This window comes from Globicephala melas, chromosome 18 (assembly GCF_963455315.2).
Source record: "Globicephala melas chromosome 18, mGloMel1.2, whole genome shotgun sequence".
Taxonomy (NCBI): domain Eukaryota; kingdom Metazoa; phylum Chordata; class Mammalia; order Artiodactyla; family Delphinidae; genus Globicephala; species Globicephala melas.
In genome coordinates this window covers 10,458,370-10,477,078 of record NC_083331.1, presented here as the reverse complement: position 1 = coordinate 10,477,078, position 18,709 = coordinate 10,458,370, and the positions used below count along the sequence as shown (strand labels likewise).

Genomic DNA, 18,709 nt, shown 5'->3' with positions numbered 1-18,709 from the left:
TGTGTGCCTTGTGTTCTAGACGGACTGGTAGACAACCTGTTAATGCAAACTATATGGGGAAGATGGTCAACTGAGAGGCTTGGGGCAACGGTAGGGCTGTGTAGGCAGAAAAGTTATTTTCTCAGGTTAATGAAGAAAAAAAGTGCAGAGGGAGGCTGATTCTGTGGGCACATACTTGAAGCTGGACGATTCTGGATGGAGAATTAGTTCTAAGACAGGGATGGGGTCACCAAGAAGATTTGGATGAGACTGAAAATACCCAGAAGTCAGAAGAATTTGGCTTTAAATCGAAATTCCTTTACGTACCATTTTTATTCCTTGTAAAATAACTCGAGATACACAAGTCAGTGTGTCAGATCTTATTACTAATGAGCAAAAGAAATAGACAAGATCCAAGAATGCACCCCTAAGTTTTTCTGGTTATGAAAGTTCAAGAGTGAAATGGTATCTCTTGGCTCCCCATGGATAAAGTGAGGAATTTATGGCCTGTCATTGCATCTGCACCCCAGGAACTCCCAGTCTCTGCTAACCTCATCTCGGGTGTGGGACCAAAGATTACATTTTGTACCGTGTTTCTTCCTTGGGAAGAATTTTTTATGTTTACATTTTGCTTTACAACATGTAACCACATTTCCAAAGTTATTGAGATTTAACTCTGTTTAACTAGTTCATAGGTTACATGACATTCCCCATTTGGAGATTCTTAAATTTTTGTTTGCTTTTTGGTCAAATGAATTACATTAGGAAGTTTTTCTTAGGAAGTTGTGTGACAGAGACTGTTCTTAGACACGAACAGCGATTCGGCTGAGCACGAGATTCTGGGCTCCGGACGTTATCCTCACGATGGTTTTATACGTATTGCTCTGTCTTCATCCAGCCTTTCATGTAGCAGATGAGACCTCTGAGGCCCATCTAACTGTTTACTGTTTGCATACTTTTGTCAATGCGTATGGTGGTTCTGTTTTCTCTCTTAAGTATAAACGTTACTATACGGTGTAGATAACTATTTTCTCTTCTAGCACAAATAACGGAGGATGGCTATAAGGCATTGGGAATAAACCAGGGTTACAGAAAAGTGTAGAAACTTATACTATGAAAAGGAAGGAAGGACTCATGGAGACTGAGGGTCACACATCATAACCAGGTAGAAGAAGCCCCTGTACTAAGTTGTACAATGATAGACTAGCCAAGTGTCCCAAGAAGAAAGCTGAGCACCTAGAACAGCTCTTGCAAGATAAATCTGCCGGATGATCCTGTTGATTATAATGAGAAAGAGATGTTACATGATGAGAAATAACAATACACAATAAAGTAATTATAAAACTAAGGACAGATATCTTATAACAAAGAAGAGAGGGACATTTAGGTAGAAGGGGGAAGTTCCAGGGAGGGAGTTGGCGGTGGAAATGGGGTAGGGGAAGAAGGAACTGTATTTCTGTTGGTACATATGTCAGATTTTCTGCCTCATCATTGAGTCTCTGGCAAATCAGTTGAGAGGCAAGAGATTTTGGGTGCAAGCTGTTCTGCTAGTTGTCAGGCTAGAGGGAGCACCACATATGAGTTAACTGAAAAGTGCTCTTTCCGGTAAATTTTCAGCCCTTTCAGTAGTAAACTTCATGATGCCTCATCACTAGCCGAAGCACGATTTGGAGACAGGTCAACATCTTGTGGTATTTTTCTTTTATCCTTTCATTTAAAACATCACAAGATAAATCTAAATGCATCATCAATTGGCAAATTCTTTCAATCTGCCCATCTAATTTTAAAAATTTCAACTGAGAAATATTTTCTTCAGTTATGTCTCTGATTACTGTTTATTTTTTCTATCTTCTTTGATTTCTACATTTACCATATTCTCTCCCATTCCATTCATTTATTTGCCTTTTCTCTTACTTTATGGGAGAATATCTTGGATTGTTTTTCTAGCATCCAAACTTAAATTATATTAGAATCCTTTCTTATTTCTTATCTTGGTATATATATTATATATACATATTTTCCTTATCCTGTTATATGTAGTATTTCTCTTTATGATTTTCTGTTCATTTTTCATGGAATCAGATATTTTTGCACTGAGGACATATAATAGTCTTCAAAATTGTATTATTTTCCTTAATAAATTATTCTCAAAAACGTATTATCACTGAGTCTTCTAGTGCCTGTATTAATCAGAATAAGCTAAGCTATACTTGTAATAACAAACAACTCCCCGTTTTGCGGGGCTCATAACAAAGTTCACTTCTCGTTTCTGTGGCTTAACCATAAAGTTTACTTCTCGCTCATGTAAAGTTCACTGCAGACGGGGGCTCTCTCCAGGTGCTTGTCCTGGTGACTCAGTAATACAGGGTACTTTGATCTCCTGGCTCCGTTTTATGGACTCCGCTCTCTCCATGGAGGGGGAAGTTTAGCTCACAGAGAACTCAGACCTACTCCTGTGCCACTTCTGCTCGCAGCCCCATTGGCCAGGACTGTGACTCTGCCTGACTGCAAGGCCAGACAGGAAGTGTGATCTTCCTGTGTGCCTGGGAAGAAGAGGAAAACTGGGTACTGGTGATCAAGAGCAATGTCCACCACAGCCATTGCAAAAACAGGACTGAGTCCAGATAAGTTTGGAAAACACCAGGTTGACCAAAATATTCTGCAGATCTCCTCGGTACCTTTTCTCTGCTGATGTTGTGAATGACCAGAGTAAAGATATTGCAGGCCATCTGTCTCTCCTTTACTCGTATAAATCTTTCTCGTGCAGGGACCACAGCTCTGCAGAGCACTCTTGGGAGGTGCTGTGTCTTCTCTCTTTCTCTCTCTCTCGCTCTCTTGCTTTTGCTCACTCTATGTGAGGATCAGGTGTTCCTGCACAGTGTTTTGACTGTGGTATCTTAAGGTGGGCAAAAGAAACGATGTTTTTCCCTAAAGATATCTGTCTTGGTCTAGGCGTGCCTCAGGTTAAATAAGCACTGCCCGATGCCCAAATCCAGGTGCCTGCTGTCCACAGCTGGGTGTAAAGCAGATTGGCACCACACCTCAGAGTCAAGTTCAAGAAACTGTCTTCAAAACACCCAGCCTACCTTTCTTGTGTCCTTCATGATTTAACAGCATCTCTTTCAGTTCAGATATTCTTTTCTCCACAAGTAAAACCTGGAGGAATTGGACTTCAGCTCATTCCTACTGATACTATTTTCAGCTCTCCTAATGTCTTACCGTAACAAAAGTTTGGCAGTTCTCAGAGATCATTTGCCATGGACTTTGAATTAAAAATTAAATATTTTTCTGTTTGCCTTTGTCAGTTCCTTTGGAATAAATCACTATATCCTGATGCTTTCCGGATACTTTGTTTATATCTCACTTGTAGCCATTATGTCTTGACTTTAATGATACCTTTTTATGATATAACAGACATTTCAACAGAATTTGAACTCCTTAAGGACAATGGTATTTGTTCTTGTGGCTTGGTAAATATCTGCTGACTTCTGGGAGTTAGCTCTTATACGCAGTATCCTGGCATAGGCAGGATCATCTCAGGTCTTTTAATTTGGTGACTAGTCTCTCTTCATTGTTATGACATCTTTAATTTGAAAATGTTAAAGGAAGTGAACTGTGAACCAAAGTCTATTTTAGTTTTAAAAATTATACAAATACTTTTTGGTAAAATGTATTGTACTTTGAGATATATATAATATGAGCTATATATGTGATTATATATGTTATATAGAAAATATCTGTAAACTTTTAGATTTGTAATATCCTATTTCTCGTATATCTTACCTCCTTTGACTGGCTACTTTTATGAAATGTCAGGCTTTTCTTTTCTATCCATCTTCATAAGTCTGTATTTTTTATCATATTTAAACTCCAAGTTTTAGTTCCATTTTAAACATTCTGCTCCTTGTACCCTCCATTACAGTCTCCTGTCCACATATCTTTGGTGGCTGCTCTTATAGTTGACATCCAAGTTCAAAGGTCATGTCTTCAGCAGGACCAGTCCTGACCCTTCATCCTAAAAAACAAAATCTGTCTTTATTCCAGTTACCCGATCACAAAGCACTGTCTTAGTTTCTTATCCAATAAAGGTATAAGAAATGACTTATTAATATCTTTGTTTATTCTATTGATATATGTCCCCTTCCCCAGAAGCCCACACAACAGAATGCAAAGCCCATGTGTGACAGGCCCTGTCTTTCTGGTTCCAGGGCTGAAGCTCAAAGCATGCGGTAGTTAGTGCTTGTTACACTGTAAGCCTTCAGTATGTGTTTGTTTAGTGAAGGGAGTGTAAAATCACGCTCCCCACATGTCAGTGGATCTGAAAGGAAATGTTTGAATTTATGGTGAAGAATGAGTTATCATAAATGATAAACCAACCCCACACCAGGACAAGCCTCCACTGAAGTCCTATTAAAATAGATGAATGCCTGAGGGCTTCTGTGGGTGGCAGCTGCTCTCATTTCAGAATAGGCCTAGTCCCTCCTCCAGCCAAAAAGCCCTCAGTGCAATCTCTCCCCCATAGCTCCTTCCACCTGTAATCCTTTTTGACGGAATTCCTTGCTTCAGCCCAGGCCAGTGACATTTCTTTCATGGCTGGGCTGACTGCCAACGGCCCAGATAAAGGCAGAGACTCAAGTGGAATATTTTGTTCTAGGGTAGTGTTCACCTTCCAGCTGCTTCATCTTCCGGGAGGAGGGCAGTCTGTGCTTGATGCGGAGGTGGAGAGGTATTTCTACATCTTACAGCATGTCTGAGATGGACCAGGGACAGATCCTGAAGCATTCTGGGGAGAAGCCAGTCTTCCTGCAATTCTGGGAACGTCAAAGCATCCCCAGTTATGCTGTTCACCCTTCAGCTGCTCAGTGATAAACACAGTTTTATTACTCACGCTTGAATCTTTTTTCCCGGACAGGACTGACTTCCAGGAGCCTCTGAGTAACAGTGACAGAAAGATAATTTTCTTCAGCCTTTCACGTAGGCATCTCCCTAGCATAAAGCAGTGGTCAGAAGCAGCTAATTCCTCTGACTTCAGCACAGCTGAAATAAAGGCCATTAGAAGTCATCCAGTTGGAAAAATAGTGTTAGGGTTCTCGAGAGAGTACAGAAGTATGAATGGTGAAATTTCTGCAAGTGGTCAGGTCAGTTTAAGAAAGGATCTCTCTGGGGGCCGTGTCCTGGGTACCCTGCATGGGGTTTGGAGGTGGCAAGTGAGTGGAGGTGGTGGGGAGGAGAGGAGAGACAGCAGAGGGTTATGAACTTGACTGTTGATGGATGAAGGATATCTTCATATTTTCCTATCTTTTTTAGGGGTGGCCCCTTTGTAATCCCAGGCTTTCCTATGGTCTGTTTCATACACTTACATTTTGGTCAAGCCTTCTGACATTCTCAAAGTACTATTCTGTGGGAGATAAAAGGCTAATTTCTTTCTGCTATTCAAGGAATTTTTTTTTTCCTTACAAAATTACCTTGTATCTTCCCTTCTCACAAAATGCAAACAATCCAGATATTGTTGAGATCCTTTTCAGAGAACTGACCTTTCTAGGTTGTTAAACTCTTTCAGCTCCTGGAAAAATAGATTAGATGAGGTCTAAAGGGCTGATGAACGTGTTAAATCTACTATAATTCCCACAGCTAATGATTTTTATAGAAACCTTTCGTTGGCTTCATTGTTTGAATGAATAACTAAGGGTTGGGAGAGAATGGCCTCACTTGGTTGTTTGCTCTCATGCATATTAATTCATAAAACTGAAGACCTGAAGGGAACATTCTGAGATAAAAGCCTCCATCCCCGGCCTCCAGGGAAGAATTCATTCAGATACCTCAAGACATCAAGTCGACTGCAGTTAACAATCTCCGTAAGAAACTCTGCCACTTCCTTTAATAATATGCCCCAGTGTCTTATCAGTCCTTACAGACAGGTGATTTTTCAGGAGCCCTAACATAAATAATTCCAAAACTAGGTACAAATGGTTATTGTCTGCTTCACTCACCTGTGCAGCCTCAATTTCTTAAGAAAGTGATTGGCATCTAGTAGGCACTAACTAAATACCTTTAGAGTAAATGAATTAAAAAAACTGAATAAATATATAAAAATTAAGTTATACAGCAGAGAAGGTGACGTAATTGTTCTAGTTAACAAGTATTACTGAAAACTTACTCTGTGCCTAGTGCTGTTGAGGCACCATGTGAATTTCAAAGACGTAAAAGGGAAAAGAATCTGTTAACTCCAGGTTCTGACTATTTCTCACAACGTAAGAAGGGTCTATCTATATACGCAAGTAACCCCAATCCAAAACAGATTATAAAAGGTACTATCACTGTAATCCAAAGTATACTGAGATAGCATGAAACAAAGACCTGTATTTGTATCAGGACGAATAAAGATGGCCTGGCAGTAAGATTATGAGCAGTTTTGAAGTATTGGTAGGATTTGGAGGTTGAAGACCTTTCTTGGTAGAGGTGATGCCCAAAGCAAAGGCACAGAGGCAGGAAAATGCAGGATTGGGCCCTGAAATACTGAGCAGTCTGGTGTGTCTTTAGGGTCATATATGTCTGCACATGTCCATCTGCTGGTGGTAGTGATGAAGCAGGTGGGAACAGGCTGGAAAGGTTTTCTGGGGGCCCTAAAGACAGCTGCCAGAGAGTTCACAGTAGAAAAAGATCACTCGTGTCACGTAACACCCCACTGCAGGTACTGTGAAATCTGGAACTTTTGTCCGTTTTGTCTACAGCTCTATCCACGGCCCCTAGAAGAGTGCCTGGAAAATAGTGTGTGCTGGGTAAATGTGTGTTGAGGGACTATGAAATACTATTAGTCCAAGGGTGGAGATGTAAGTCATGCCTTTGTGGAACTGTTCATCTCTCATTTGTTTACATTTTCTCTGCCAATGAGACAAAATTCAAACTGGAAAAGGTAGAACATTATCAATAAAGGGCATATAAGGCCAAGACAGTAAAAAAAACATCTAGAATCTTATAATAATTTCAATATTTGGGACTACTGTAAAATGATATATTAGGGTGCTGAAATAATTTTGGATATAATTCCACAACTACTATCAATAATTTTTTGAGAACTCACGGAGAATAGCAAAGGTGACAGGAAAAAAATTGGGGCTAATACTGGCCCAATTCTTAAGGGCAAATGCTACCAAGCAATATACTAAATTTTGGTTCCTGGCTAAATTCTAAAATTCTAGATTATTATTAAGTGGTTTATTTGTAAGTATTTGGGGTTGCTGATGGTAGTAGTAACTGTGCGACTCCTAGCTAGAAGGTGGTAGGAGAAAGGAACTACGGATGAGAGATGGGTCACAGATTAAAAGTGTGTCCTACCGGTACACTTTCTGAGCTACATAGCAACAGTAAAACCAGCATGGTGTGGAGTCGTTGGAAATGAAGGGGGTCTTCTAATCCAGTGATAATTAACCAATCAGTAAGACAGTAATCACGTTGTAAATGGTCTAAGCTCTGCAAACAGAGACTGTAGCTGTAAAAACAAAGGATAATCTCTAATTGGAAATTACTACTGAACCCATAGTCTGACAAATGCACGCATACATGGTACCAAAGCACAGAAGCTAGAGTCAGACTAATTTAAATTAGGCCTTAATAGAGCTTCAAATGTGCAACCCAGGCTTTGCCACAGAAGCCCCACCTTTTAGGGTTAGCTTGAGGTTCAAATAAGGGAATGCTTGGAAAGTTCTGAGAACAACGCCTGACACAGAATTAGGACCTAATTACGAACTATTTTTAGTAGTACAATAAAAATTAAACATCTTTAAGATTAAATCTTTATAAAAATTCTACTTGTAATTAAAAAAGAATAAACATCTTACTTTTCATGAATAAGCAACAGTGAAAATGTTTGTTGATCTCTATAGTTCATTCATATATTCAGGCAACCAGCATTTATTAAGTAACTTCTATCTGCTAGTACTTCCCTAGATACTAGGGTTGGAAAGACAACTAAGACAATGTATTTATTCTTAAGTGGCTCAGTATGGTGTGGGATCTGATAATTATGTCATCTGTAAGACCTAAAATACTTTATTACACATATTTGTTTCATAACTGTCCCCGTTAGACTGTAAGCTCCTAGAGGGCAAAACTGTTTCATTTCCGACACTAGAATACAGCCTGCTACCTAACGTACACCCAGTATAGGAATGGTGACATCTGATCACATAAAAATGGACTCCAGCTATAAATACTTTGAAATACAGAATGTGATATAACAGACATTCTTTTAAAGAGAAATGAAATTCCTCAGTTGCCAAGACTAAAGATGGATTGGGAAACCAGAGCTGAAAACTCGAGTTGATGCTGCAGCTACTCTGAGTGATGGTGCTGGTCTCGGCAACAAGGGATTTAGGCTTTAATGCCAAGAGGCACAGGAGAGGACTGCTAAAGAATGGACTTCATAAAGGAGAAAATTGAATCCAGAGGAATGATTGCTAGATAAGAAACAACCGTGAGCCAAGAAGTTGGTAAAGACGGGCAAATGTAAATAAGCACTGACTGTTTAAAATATTGGTCTGTGATGATTAACCTGGGGGACAGATAGGCAAAGGTGACTTAAAATATTGACACAAATAGCATGTGAGGTGGAGGAAAAGATATCTCCTTTTCTAGAGGAAGAGAGATAATGATCAAATTTAGACTTTTTTAGGTCAAGCATGTAAACTAAAAATTTAAAGGTAACCTTTAACAAATAGCTTGTGTAAATTTCAAGCTAGTAGAGAGTAAAAAAAAAAGTAAAGCAAACAGTAATTGATAGAAGGCAGAAAAGAAGGAAAAAAATATGGTAAATTGAAAGCACTAAATAAAATAGTAGAAATTAAGCCCAATCACAAGTTTTAAATAAAGTAAGTGCTAATGCTTAAATCTGCAATTAAAAATAGAGACTTAAAAAAAAGAGATTTTACAGTTGGATTTCAAAAATCTAGGATATGCTCTTTAAAGATACACACTTATAACAAATGGGCTCAGAAAAGTTAGAAAAAAGGAGGAAAGTAGATGTACCAGGAAAATACTAAATCAAAAGGAAATTGCTATATCTATATTAACATATTTTTTAAATGCAAAGACTTAAATGTATATAATATGCTATGAAGTCAACTATAATTATAAGAGTTATATGTTATATTTGGCATTTAAGGATATATCGCACTGGTGAGGAATTACATTTTTCAGAGCAAAAATCTTAGACTTTTTCTTGATTTCAACTCTGAGTATGAATTATGGTCGAACATACATAGTGCTAAGAACAGTAGCCAACAGACAATGGTAATAACAAGCGTTATCTACCAGCCACTATATAAGTACATTTTACAACTGAAAGATGAAACAGTCCCCTGAGATAGTTATTCTTACTAACTCCCATTTTAGAGATGAAGAAATGGAGCTTTATGGAAATTAAGAGGTTTTCCCGATGATATGAGCCAACCTGGCACTCGAATCTGTGCCCGTCTGACTGCATGATAGTGTGTTTAGCCACGATGCTCTGTGGCCTTGGTTTGCACAGAGACCTCCTGATAGCTGTGTGAACAGCCAGGAGACATGTGGGGGCAGCCCAGAGTGGACGTGAAGATCCCACACACCAGGTGCCGTGACAGAATGTTCACCTGGAAGTTGAAGGACCTGAGAGAGAAGGACCTTGCTGCTTTTAGAGTCCTTTACTTCAGCTGGGGAACTCAGAAAGCTGGAGCCCTGGAGGCCATGGAAGTCTCCTGGGGTAAAAATCTTGAGTGCCAGCAGGCAACTCAGTTTGTCTCAAAGCATCCTGCTATCCTCACAGTCACCACAAACAATGGCCCCCTGTGTAAGGAGGACTGGGCAAGGGACACATTACCTGGGCACAGGCCTTCATCAACCCCAGGAGGAAGGGATGCCTTTTTTCTAATTCCGCACAAAGAGGCTGAACGGGCCAGTGGCATTTCTGGCTCTTCTTTTAGCCCTGGGAACCCAAGCACCAGAGGCATAGCCAAGTCCTAGTCCTTCCCACACATAGACTTTTTAGGGGTCTATAAAGGCTGCTCTGAAAATTTGTCTTAGCAGGATGCCTAGAAAATTCTGCTTCAGTTATACTATCTTAAAGATGGATGTCTTCTGATTGGCATAAATCCATTCAGGCCCTTCTGGATTTCCCAGTGCAGATGTCTAACATGCTTGAAATTATGGTTGTCTCAGACGGCAGTGAGTGCTGCTGAAAGCCTCTTTACCATTCGATGGCAAGAGATTTTTAGATGGCTCGTGCATCTGGCCTCCTTTCCTGACCCCATTTTTCAGGTAGGAATGTACTATAAGCCACACTCCTGACACTTTCAGCATTTCAGTTTCAACCTTTAAAGTTGTCTAATTTCACGCTGAGTACAAGTTCAACTCTTGTCTCTGTCATTCCCCTTCATTTGGTCAAATGCTTGTTTTACTTGTATGTCTATGTCTTCCCAATTTATTTGGCTCCAGAGATCAGGGAGGACAACGTCATTCACTAGTTCAGTAAGTGTTTCTTGGATGCCTGTTATATGCCTGGGGCCCTTCTAGGTTCTGAGGATACAATGGCAAACATGGCAGTCAAGTTCTCACTGAGCTTACCTTTAAGTTATAGACAGGGAACAAGTCAACACACGCATATAGATAGATAGATAGATAGATATACTATATGAGGTGATGATAAATGCTATGTGGGAAAATAAAGTAAGCTAACGTGGATAGGGTGGCTAGGGAGCAGTGGGGTGGGGAACATAATTTTATGTTGGATTTTCAGGGAGGATCTTCCTGATATTTGAGAGAGAGAGAGAGAGAGAGAGAGAGAGAGAGAGAGAGAGAGAGAAGTTTGAGCCATGTGGTGTGGAACATGTGGAATCTGGGGAAAGAGCATCCAACAAAGACAGAAAGAATTATAGAAGTCCTGAGGCAGGAGCCTGCCTGGTGTTTTCAAGGAAGGACAGAGTGGCCCACTGTGGCTGAAAGAGAATCAGGGGTGGGAGAGTCGAAGTGGAAGTCCAGGATGGAGCCGAATCATGCAGGCCTTGTAGAGCATGGGAAGGACATCTGGGTGGAAGGGAACCATTGCAGGTTTTCATTTCTAGCTTTAACGTTCAGTCTAAGGTCAGTTTCTACAAGCCTTAGATTCTTCATCTTTGATTTCCCCCTCTAATGAGATGTAAAACCATAGGGATATTTGAGCAGAGGAATAAAACCCGATTTAGCTCTAAAAGGTTCCTCTGGCAATAGCTAAGCAATGTTTATATCTCCACTGGATGAAGCGTATTTTCCATATAGTAGGTTTATTAAATAAACATATTAAAATAAAGGGAAATTCTGATTTTCCAGGTTCATTTTTAGGTACCTTTATTCTGGATTAACCAACAAGTGCACTGATATTTAAAATGGTTCCAAATATTTATTAATAGAGTAAGTAGTAAACACCAAAACAAGAATAATGAAGTTTGATTCTCCCATTTTTTTAGTCCTTCACGTCTTATCTATAATGTAGTCAGACTATCCTGGGAGATAAAAAAACGTATTTAAGCTAAATAAATGGTTATGGTATCAAACATAGGGGCTTGCGTTCAGTTATTTTTTAAAAAGGCTCTTAAAATCTGGGGTGCATCACAATTAAGTCAAAGAATGAAAAAATAGAACTCTAATGCATTTCTTAAAGATAATATTATCTTTATTAATGACCATCACTTTTGGAAACATCGATTGTTTACATTTACACTCAATTTGATATTCAAATAGAAAATTATATCTTTTCTGCTTTGCTTGAATCAGGATGATATATCAGAATATAAAAATAAATATTTTCTCTCTTTTATTTTTGACTTTTTGATAATGTTTTTATTCCTGTACACTTAGGAAATTTACTAGACCTTAAAGTAATATATGTGTGCCCCGAGAAAGTTATTAGAAAATTGTGATGATACTTTCTTTGAACTGACGTCTAAGGAATTACCTTGTGGTGGCAGAACATTTTCCCCCACGTGTTACTATATTCTCAAAATATTTTCTTGTAATTAATTTAACATATTAATTTGCACATTTTGAATGTTTATTTTATATTATAGTATGAGTGCAGGTAGAAGGTTAATGAAAAGGACTGTGGTGGAGATCCAGCCAGCTAGTGTTCCTCTGAAAAAGAAATTTTAAAACAAGAAGAAACATTCAGTTAGATTTCAAGATGGCTTGTCAAAAAACATGCTGCCAGTAAACTGTGGAAGTGCAAACAAAAAACTGTTGGAGCCAAGAGGAAAGAAATAAGGTCGGCAGAATTGCTGACTGTGCCAAAAAAAGCTGAAGGGATTAAAGGGAATAAAAGCTTTTTCAAATATATTGAAAAAAGAGGTAGAGCACCAGAGAGTAGGACTGCAAATGAACAGGGAGGGAGGATCCATGTTGGCTAAAGTGGCTCAAGACTGCACTGCTTTTAAAAATCGGTGTCTGACAAGGCAAACACACTTTGGGCAATTGGGATGTAATGAAGACCTGGTTTATTAGAAAATGACTTAGGCGGCTGATGGTATTTCGGCATACTAATGGGCAAAATTTAGAATCCTCAAGCATGCCTGCTGCTACCTGCTCTAAAATGTCTATAAAGTAATTTGCCATCTAAGCTACCGCCTTTATCCAGGAGCGAAATCTGAGTCTGCCTTCAGCCCTGAACACCTCCATGAAATTAAAAAATTAAGTAGAACATAAGAAGTCTCAACGGACTTATAAAAATAACAGGATACTAAGGCCGTGAGTTTTAACCCTCCTCTTGCCATCAGCTTCCCCAATGTCATTGTAGCCTCTATCTGCATCTGTCTTCTGATCTTTAATAAGGATGATTATACTCACTAACCAACAATATGTGGCTCAAGAGAGTTTAGTATGTGTCATAAACATAATGTGTTTGTGAAATATACAATTAGGAAAGAGAATGGATTTGAGTAAGAATTAAGTTGAGTTCAGTCAACCCACAGGGGTAATGTGGGTAAGGGGTTACTGGCTGTGTGACCTAGGATAAATGACTTAACTGCTCTGGACCTTTTTTTCCTCATTTGTAAAATTAGACTTGCCTATTATAAGGATTAAATAAGATAAGGCACGTAGTGCTCAATAATATCAGCTATTTTCATCAGAGCAAAATCTTCCTAGACGCGGAGAGAATGCCAGAATTCCACTACATTTGTGCAGTGAGCTTACAAGAGTTGGGCTTCAAACATGTTTTAAGAATATAGCAACTGTAAAAGAATTCGAATCAATGAAATCTAAACAGTTAAGTGTTGCACAGCTCGATATATGTCAACAAACCTCAAAGGTAAAGGTTAAGCGCTGAATTGTGCCTTATTGTTTAGAAGGAGAGCTGGGAAGTGCAGTGAGACTGAAAAAATTGCAGTCATGTTTGGCAATCAAAAGAGGGACTGTGAACTCATAAAACTCATAGAGATCTTGAGCAGTCAACTAGTTGGGTACTAAAATACTCTGTATTGAAGGCATTAAATTCTGCATTTGCCTTTCCTACACTTGCATACTCGTAAAGATAGTATCGGATGCCTTCCATGATGATTAATTCCCTTGTTTAAGGGCACCCAGGGTTAGGGGCAGGGCAGGGTGCTGGACCCACATCCTCACCTCTCTCAGTCACAGATCATACCCTTTGTGGTTGGGAAGGAAGCCCCTTAAAAGATATAAGAAAGAGGGTGCCTTGCCACTGAGAAGAGGAACCATTGGCGGCCTCAGAACTTGAGAGCTCTGGGGATCAGCAAAACTTAAGCACGATGCAGTGGGCTAGCTTACATGAATCACACCATCATTGAGCTTTTAACCAAATACTGAGAGAGAACCTAGTGATATAAAAGGGAGTAAGATGCAATTTTTGTGCCAGGGAAGCTCAAAGCCTGGAATAATCTTGTGTTATAAGTGGGACCAGAAGCATCCATTCAATCGCTCATTCATTCACTCAACATATATTTATTGAAGTCCTGCCATGTGCCAGACACTGCTCTAGGCACCAAAAACAGGAACAAAACATACATAGGTCCGTGACTTCATTAAGTCTGCTTTCCATCGGGGAGGGTGGGTACCAGATGATATATAATAACATAATTGTCACATTGTAACTGTGCAATTGTAATTTATGGAGGTGACTGAGTGATGACATGGAGAAGCTAATGCCATTGAAAGAAGATTTTGGTAACTCACATTTCCTGAGCGGAGGGGCCACACCATGCCACACAGGGCCGCATGGGGAGCACCAGTGTCATTCAGGAGACAAGACAGAAACGGAGTGAGGGGAAAGCCCAGACAGAGCCTTTATTGTGAGAAAGGCAACGCAGGGCAAGGTAAGCAGTTTAGAATTGGCTAGTTCCAATAATTCCAGCAGGCTTTGGGGTTTGGGCCTTTCCCTCATTGTCTGGTACCCAACCGTGGGTTGATTAGTTTGCCTATGGAAGACATGCTCCTGGGCGAGGACTTGATTATCTCTAAGAATTAGCTAAACCTGGCAATCTCTCTCCAGTCAGTGAGGCCACAAATGCCAGGTCAACAAGAATACGGAAAATAGGAAAATATAATTAATATAATTGGCCCTATGGTGAATGGATGCCAAATAGACAAATATAGAATCTAAGAAAACACAGAACAATTATAAATAAGCAGAATTATGTAGTGTGTTATAAGGTGATAAATGCTACCGAGAAGAGAAAAAATAGAGCTAGGCACAGGACTTAGGAAGTGCTGGCGGTGGCATGCTAACAGATCACAGCGTTAAGTACTATGATTGGGTAGGTCTCATGGAAAAGGTAAGATTTAAGGCAAACCCTGAGTCAAGACTTGCCTCCGTATAAAGATTCTAATATTTTAGGAATCTAGCAAGTTACAGAAACCGAATACATCCATGACATTCATTTATTCATTCGTACATTCATTCAGTTGGTTGGTTGATCAGGCAGTCAGTTAGGTATTAAAAATTTATTGAGCACTACTGGACACTGGTGCTAAATAGAGAATGGTGAGCAAAAAAGACATAAGCTCTGCTGTCATGTAGCTTATCAGCTACATGGGGAGACAGGTATTGACATAATGAAAATGCAAATAAATATGTAATGGCAGTTGAAAAATAGCTACATAGTGTTAAGAGAGCCTGTAATAAATGGGTTTGATCTAGCTTGGGCGGTCAGGGAGGGCTTCATCGAGATCTGAAGGATGACTAGGTGTTGAGTAGACAAGAAAGGGAGAGAATACTTTCCAGGTATAGGAAATAGTGTGTGCAAAGTCCCTGAGGTGGAGGACAGTTGAGAAGAGAGAACAAGGGTGGACCATGGAGCAGATGAGGCTGAAGGTATCGTGTATGTGAAGGTTGGGGAATATGCAGGCTCTTTCAGCCACGTTTAACAGTGTAACACTTTTCCAGAGAGCATTGGGCAGTGAAAGGAGGACTTTGAGCTGTGGTATCATGTGACCTGATTTGGCGTTGAGAATTGATGTAGGTAGAACTGTGCAAAGCTGGGAGTCCAGGTGAGAGATGGACTTGGACCTTGGACCGGAAGGGTTGTGGTGCAGATTGAGGAGGAATGGTCTCAGTGATGAATCAGATATAGGAGTGAGGAAAAACGAGGCATCAAGGGTGACTTCTGGGCCTCTGGTTTGTACATGTGGAAGGAGGAGGGTGCCATTCATTGAGACAGGGAACACTGGAAGAGGATCAGGCCTCATGGTGAAGACCACACAGCTGATTTTGGACATAATGTGAGTGAGATTCCTTTGAGGCATGTATGTGGAAAGTTCAAGCAGGCAGTTTGTTTCATGGGTCTGACTTTGTGAGGAGGGATGTAGCCTATAAGTATAAATTTGGGAGTTACCTGTTTATATATGTATAACTGCTGACAGGGTATGGGTCAGATTTCCAGGAGGGAGAACATAGAGTGATAAGAAGGACAGTCCAAAGTTTGGAGCATCTGACACTTCACATAAGTAGAGAAAGGTGAACCTGCAAAAGGGACAGAAACCCAGTGTTCTCTGCAATGTCAACTTCAAGGTCAGCCCTGGAGAAAGGATGAATACATGAAGAGGATTTCTCTTCTGATTACACTGATTAGACCTGATTAAAACTCCTTTCTCCAGATGCAAACTCTGAGCCTGCCAACCCCACCCAGGAAACCCCACTGAATCCTAAGCTTTCTGCCTACTACCTAAAATCTCCCACTCTTTGTAGATGAGGCCATTGCTCTTGTAAAATTAGTATTAAAATGGCTATTAAAGCTGTTTGGCTTAGATGTAACAGTCATTTCTCCTTTAGTCCAGTCTTCTTTGTACAAGTTCTAACTAGTCAGGTATGATCTCCTTCCCACACCTGTTGACTGATTATGAAACAGCTATTTTATCTCCGTTTTTCACATCTGCCCAGTCTTCATGAAGCAATCTTCAGGCACTGACATAGTCTAGAAGGGGCCCCACAAAAGTAATGGAGAGGAAAAACATGATCTTTCTCTAAAATATATAAGCTTTGGATTTGGTGTCAGAACTTCCTAGTGGGTGACCTTGTATAAATCACTTAACTAAGCCTCATCAATAAGTAGGAAGGGGAACATCTGTTCTTCCAACCTCTGAGACTTGTGGAGGATATTCATTGAGAAATGTACGTTGTAAGGGCCTTATGTACCTGTAAATTGTTACTGGTCAACTTTCCTTTTAATCAATATACTGGGAATTTAAATCACACACACATATCATTGTGATCTCTACATGTTTTTATTAGGTCCTTCCCTAATTACCTGTGAGGCCCTCCCTTTAATCATTACCTTCCATTGTTTCTGGAACAGATACAAATGAACTAAATAGAACACAAGAATCTTCCTGGCACATAAACACACATGGGATTCTCCCCAGTATAGCTTCCATCAAGGATTAACTACAAAGAAATTCAGAGAAGAAGGAGAATCTGCCCTATATTTCTTTGTCTATTCTAGATTTCTGATTAGCTCATTCCCTTATGCTGGTTATTTTTTTATTCCAATTTCTCTCCTAAGCCCATGGATTAGAATTTTCCCTACTATTAGCTTTCCAAATGCAGTCACTTTTATGGTGTGAATTAAGAATGAGACAGTGCTCAATTTACCAACAATTCTTTTCGTTACTTTTTCCATTCATCTTTCCATTCATCTTTATCTGAGCTCGTGAGCTTTACCCTTCTCTTGATGGTGCTTCATGTATATATAAATATATATATATATATATATATATATATATTTTTTTTTTTTTTTTTTTGCGGTGGTACGCGGGCCTCTCACCGCTGTGGCGTCTCCTGTTGCGGAGCACAGGCTCCAAACGCGCAGGCTCAGCGGCCGTGGCTCACGGGCCCAGCCGCTCCGCGGCATGTGGGATCTTCCTGGACCGGGGCACGAACCCGTGTCCCCTGCATCGGCAGGCGGACTCTCAACCACTGTGCCACCAGGGAAGCCCTCAATGATTCTTCATATTTGAACAATGCTTAACACATTCCCTCTGCTACAGAGGATTATTGAATGGCAACCTCAGAACAACAACCTAATGGTGTATGTAAACCAGGAATGGCTATTAGCTGTTCTGTTTTGTGAATAAAGAATCTTAGTTTTCTTCCTTTCTGCTTTCCCCATACTGGCAGTATGGGAATTAGAACCCCCTTTGCTACCTCAAAATAATACTTCAAACTAGACGTAACACTGGGCTAAAATATTTACCTCTCTTTGTTTCACTCTCCTAATTTATGAAAAGAAGGGGGGTCGATTTGATGATCCCTGAAGTCCTTTTAGTGCCATTATCCTTAAAGTTGGGTTCCGAGTCATAGAATATTTACTATGCCCCTGTGTGTAGTGCTTCTAACTCCAGAGATGCAAAGAGCTTATAGTACCCTCCCTGTCTTCTAATAGTTTATAATCCAGCTGGAGTGTTAGCAAATGCTAATGTGAAGGTGACTAAAGATTCAAGGTCAAACCTGCTAAATCCTACATGACTGGCACACAAAAATAAGTGCTGTAGGAGAGAGGGGAAGTCACTATGTCTCCAGACTATTGACAAATGGATTGGCATCTCGAACTTGCAATTTCAAAGTAAGGGAGGAAATCCCTCACTTTCATATTGGCTACAGGGCAATATTAAGAGGAAAAAAACAAAAATTGTGTCTATTGATAAAAGGGGAAAATGTACATAAAAAATCAATGGAAAGGAAGAAATGTGGGGTGGTGGGACCGGCGCTTATTCAGTTCAAAACTAATGTAGAACTTATCATGAAAAATCTATAGCAAAAGACTTCAAGCTCTTTCTCTTTTTCACTTGTTTCAGAGTTCTGTATTCATTGAACAGTAGAATGAAAATAAAAATCAAAGCAAAGCTTTAAAAGAACAGAGATATGCAGGCTAATAGACAGTTTGTCTGAGGGAATAGCTTTTAGGGCAGAAATTTCTGTGTGTAGTTTTCCTCAGAATTTAATGTTTTTAAAGATGGTGCCCTGTGAGTTACCATGACAACCTGTAGATATCATCTTGTGAAGGCTAAGGCTACAGATCTCAGCTCAAAGTATTTTGTTCACACAATTTTACAAAAAGCCTGTTGACGCGCTGTAGATGGGCTGAACAAAACATGGAATGCTTAATGCTGTTATGGGCCATTTCTTTAAAATATTATTAGTGTGGCTGAAGAGGCTTCTATAGTGTTTGAAGAACACCCTCCCTTCCATTTCATCAATACCTTTAAAAGCTAAAGC

General features: G+C 39.8%; 1 long non-coding RNA gene across 1 annotated transcript in view; it reads right to left on the bottom strand.

Annotated features, from left to right (window-relative positions):
• Positions 1 to 357: 357 nt before the first annotated feature.
• LOC132593837 (uncharacterized) overlaps positions 358 to 18,709 on the bottom strand; it is a 52,172-nt gene continuing 33,820 nt past the window's right edge. Inside the window, exons 4-5 of the long non-coding RNA XR_009559747.1 lie at positions 3,763 to 3,994; positions 358 to 1,253 (exon numbers count right to left, since the gene is read on the bottom strand). This is a non-coding gene — a long non-coding RNA (uncharacterized lncRNA). The remainder of the gene's footprint in view (positions 1,254 to 3,762; positions 3,995 to 18,709) is intronic.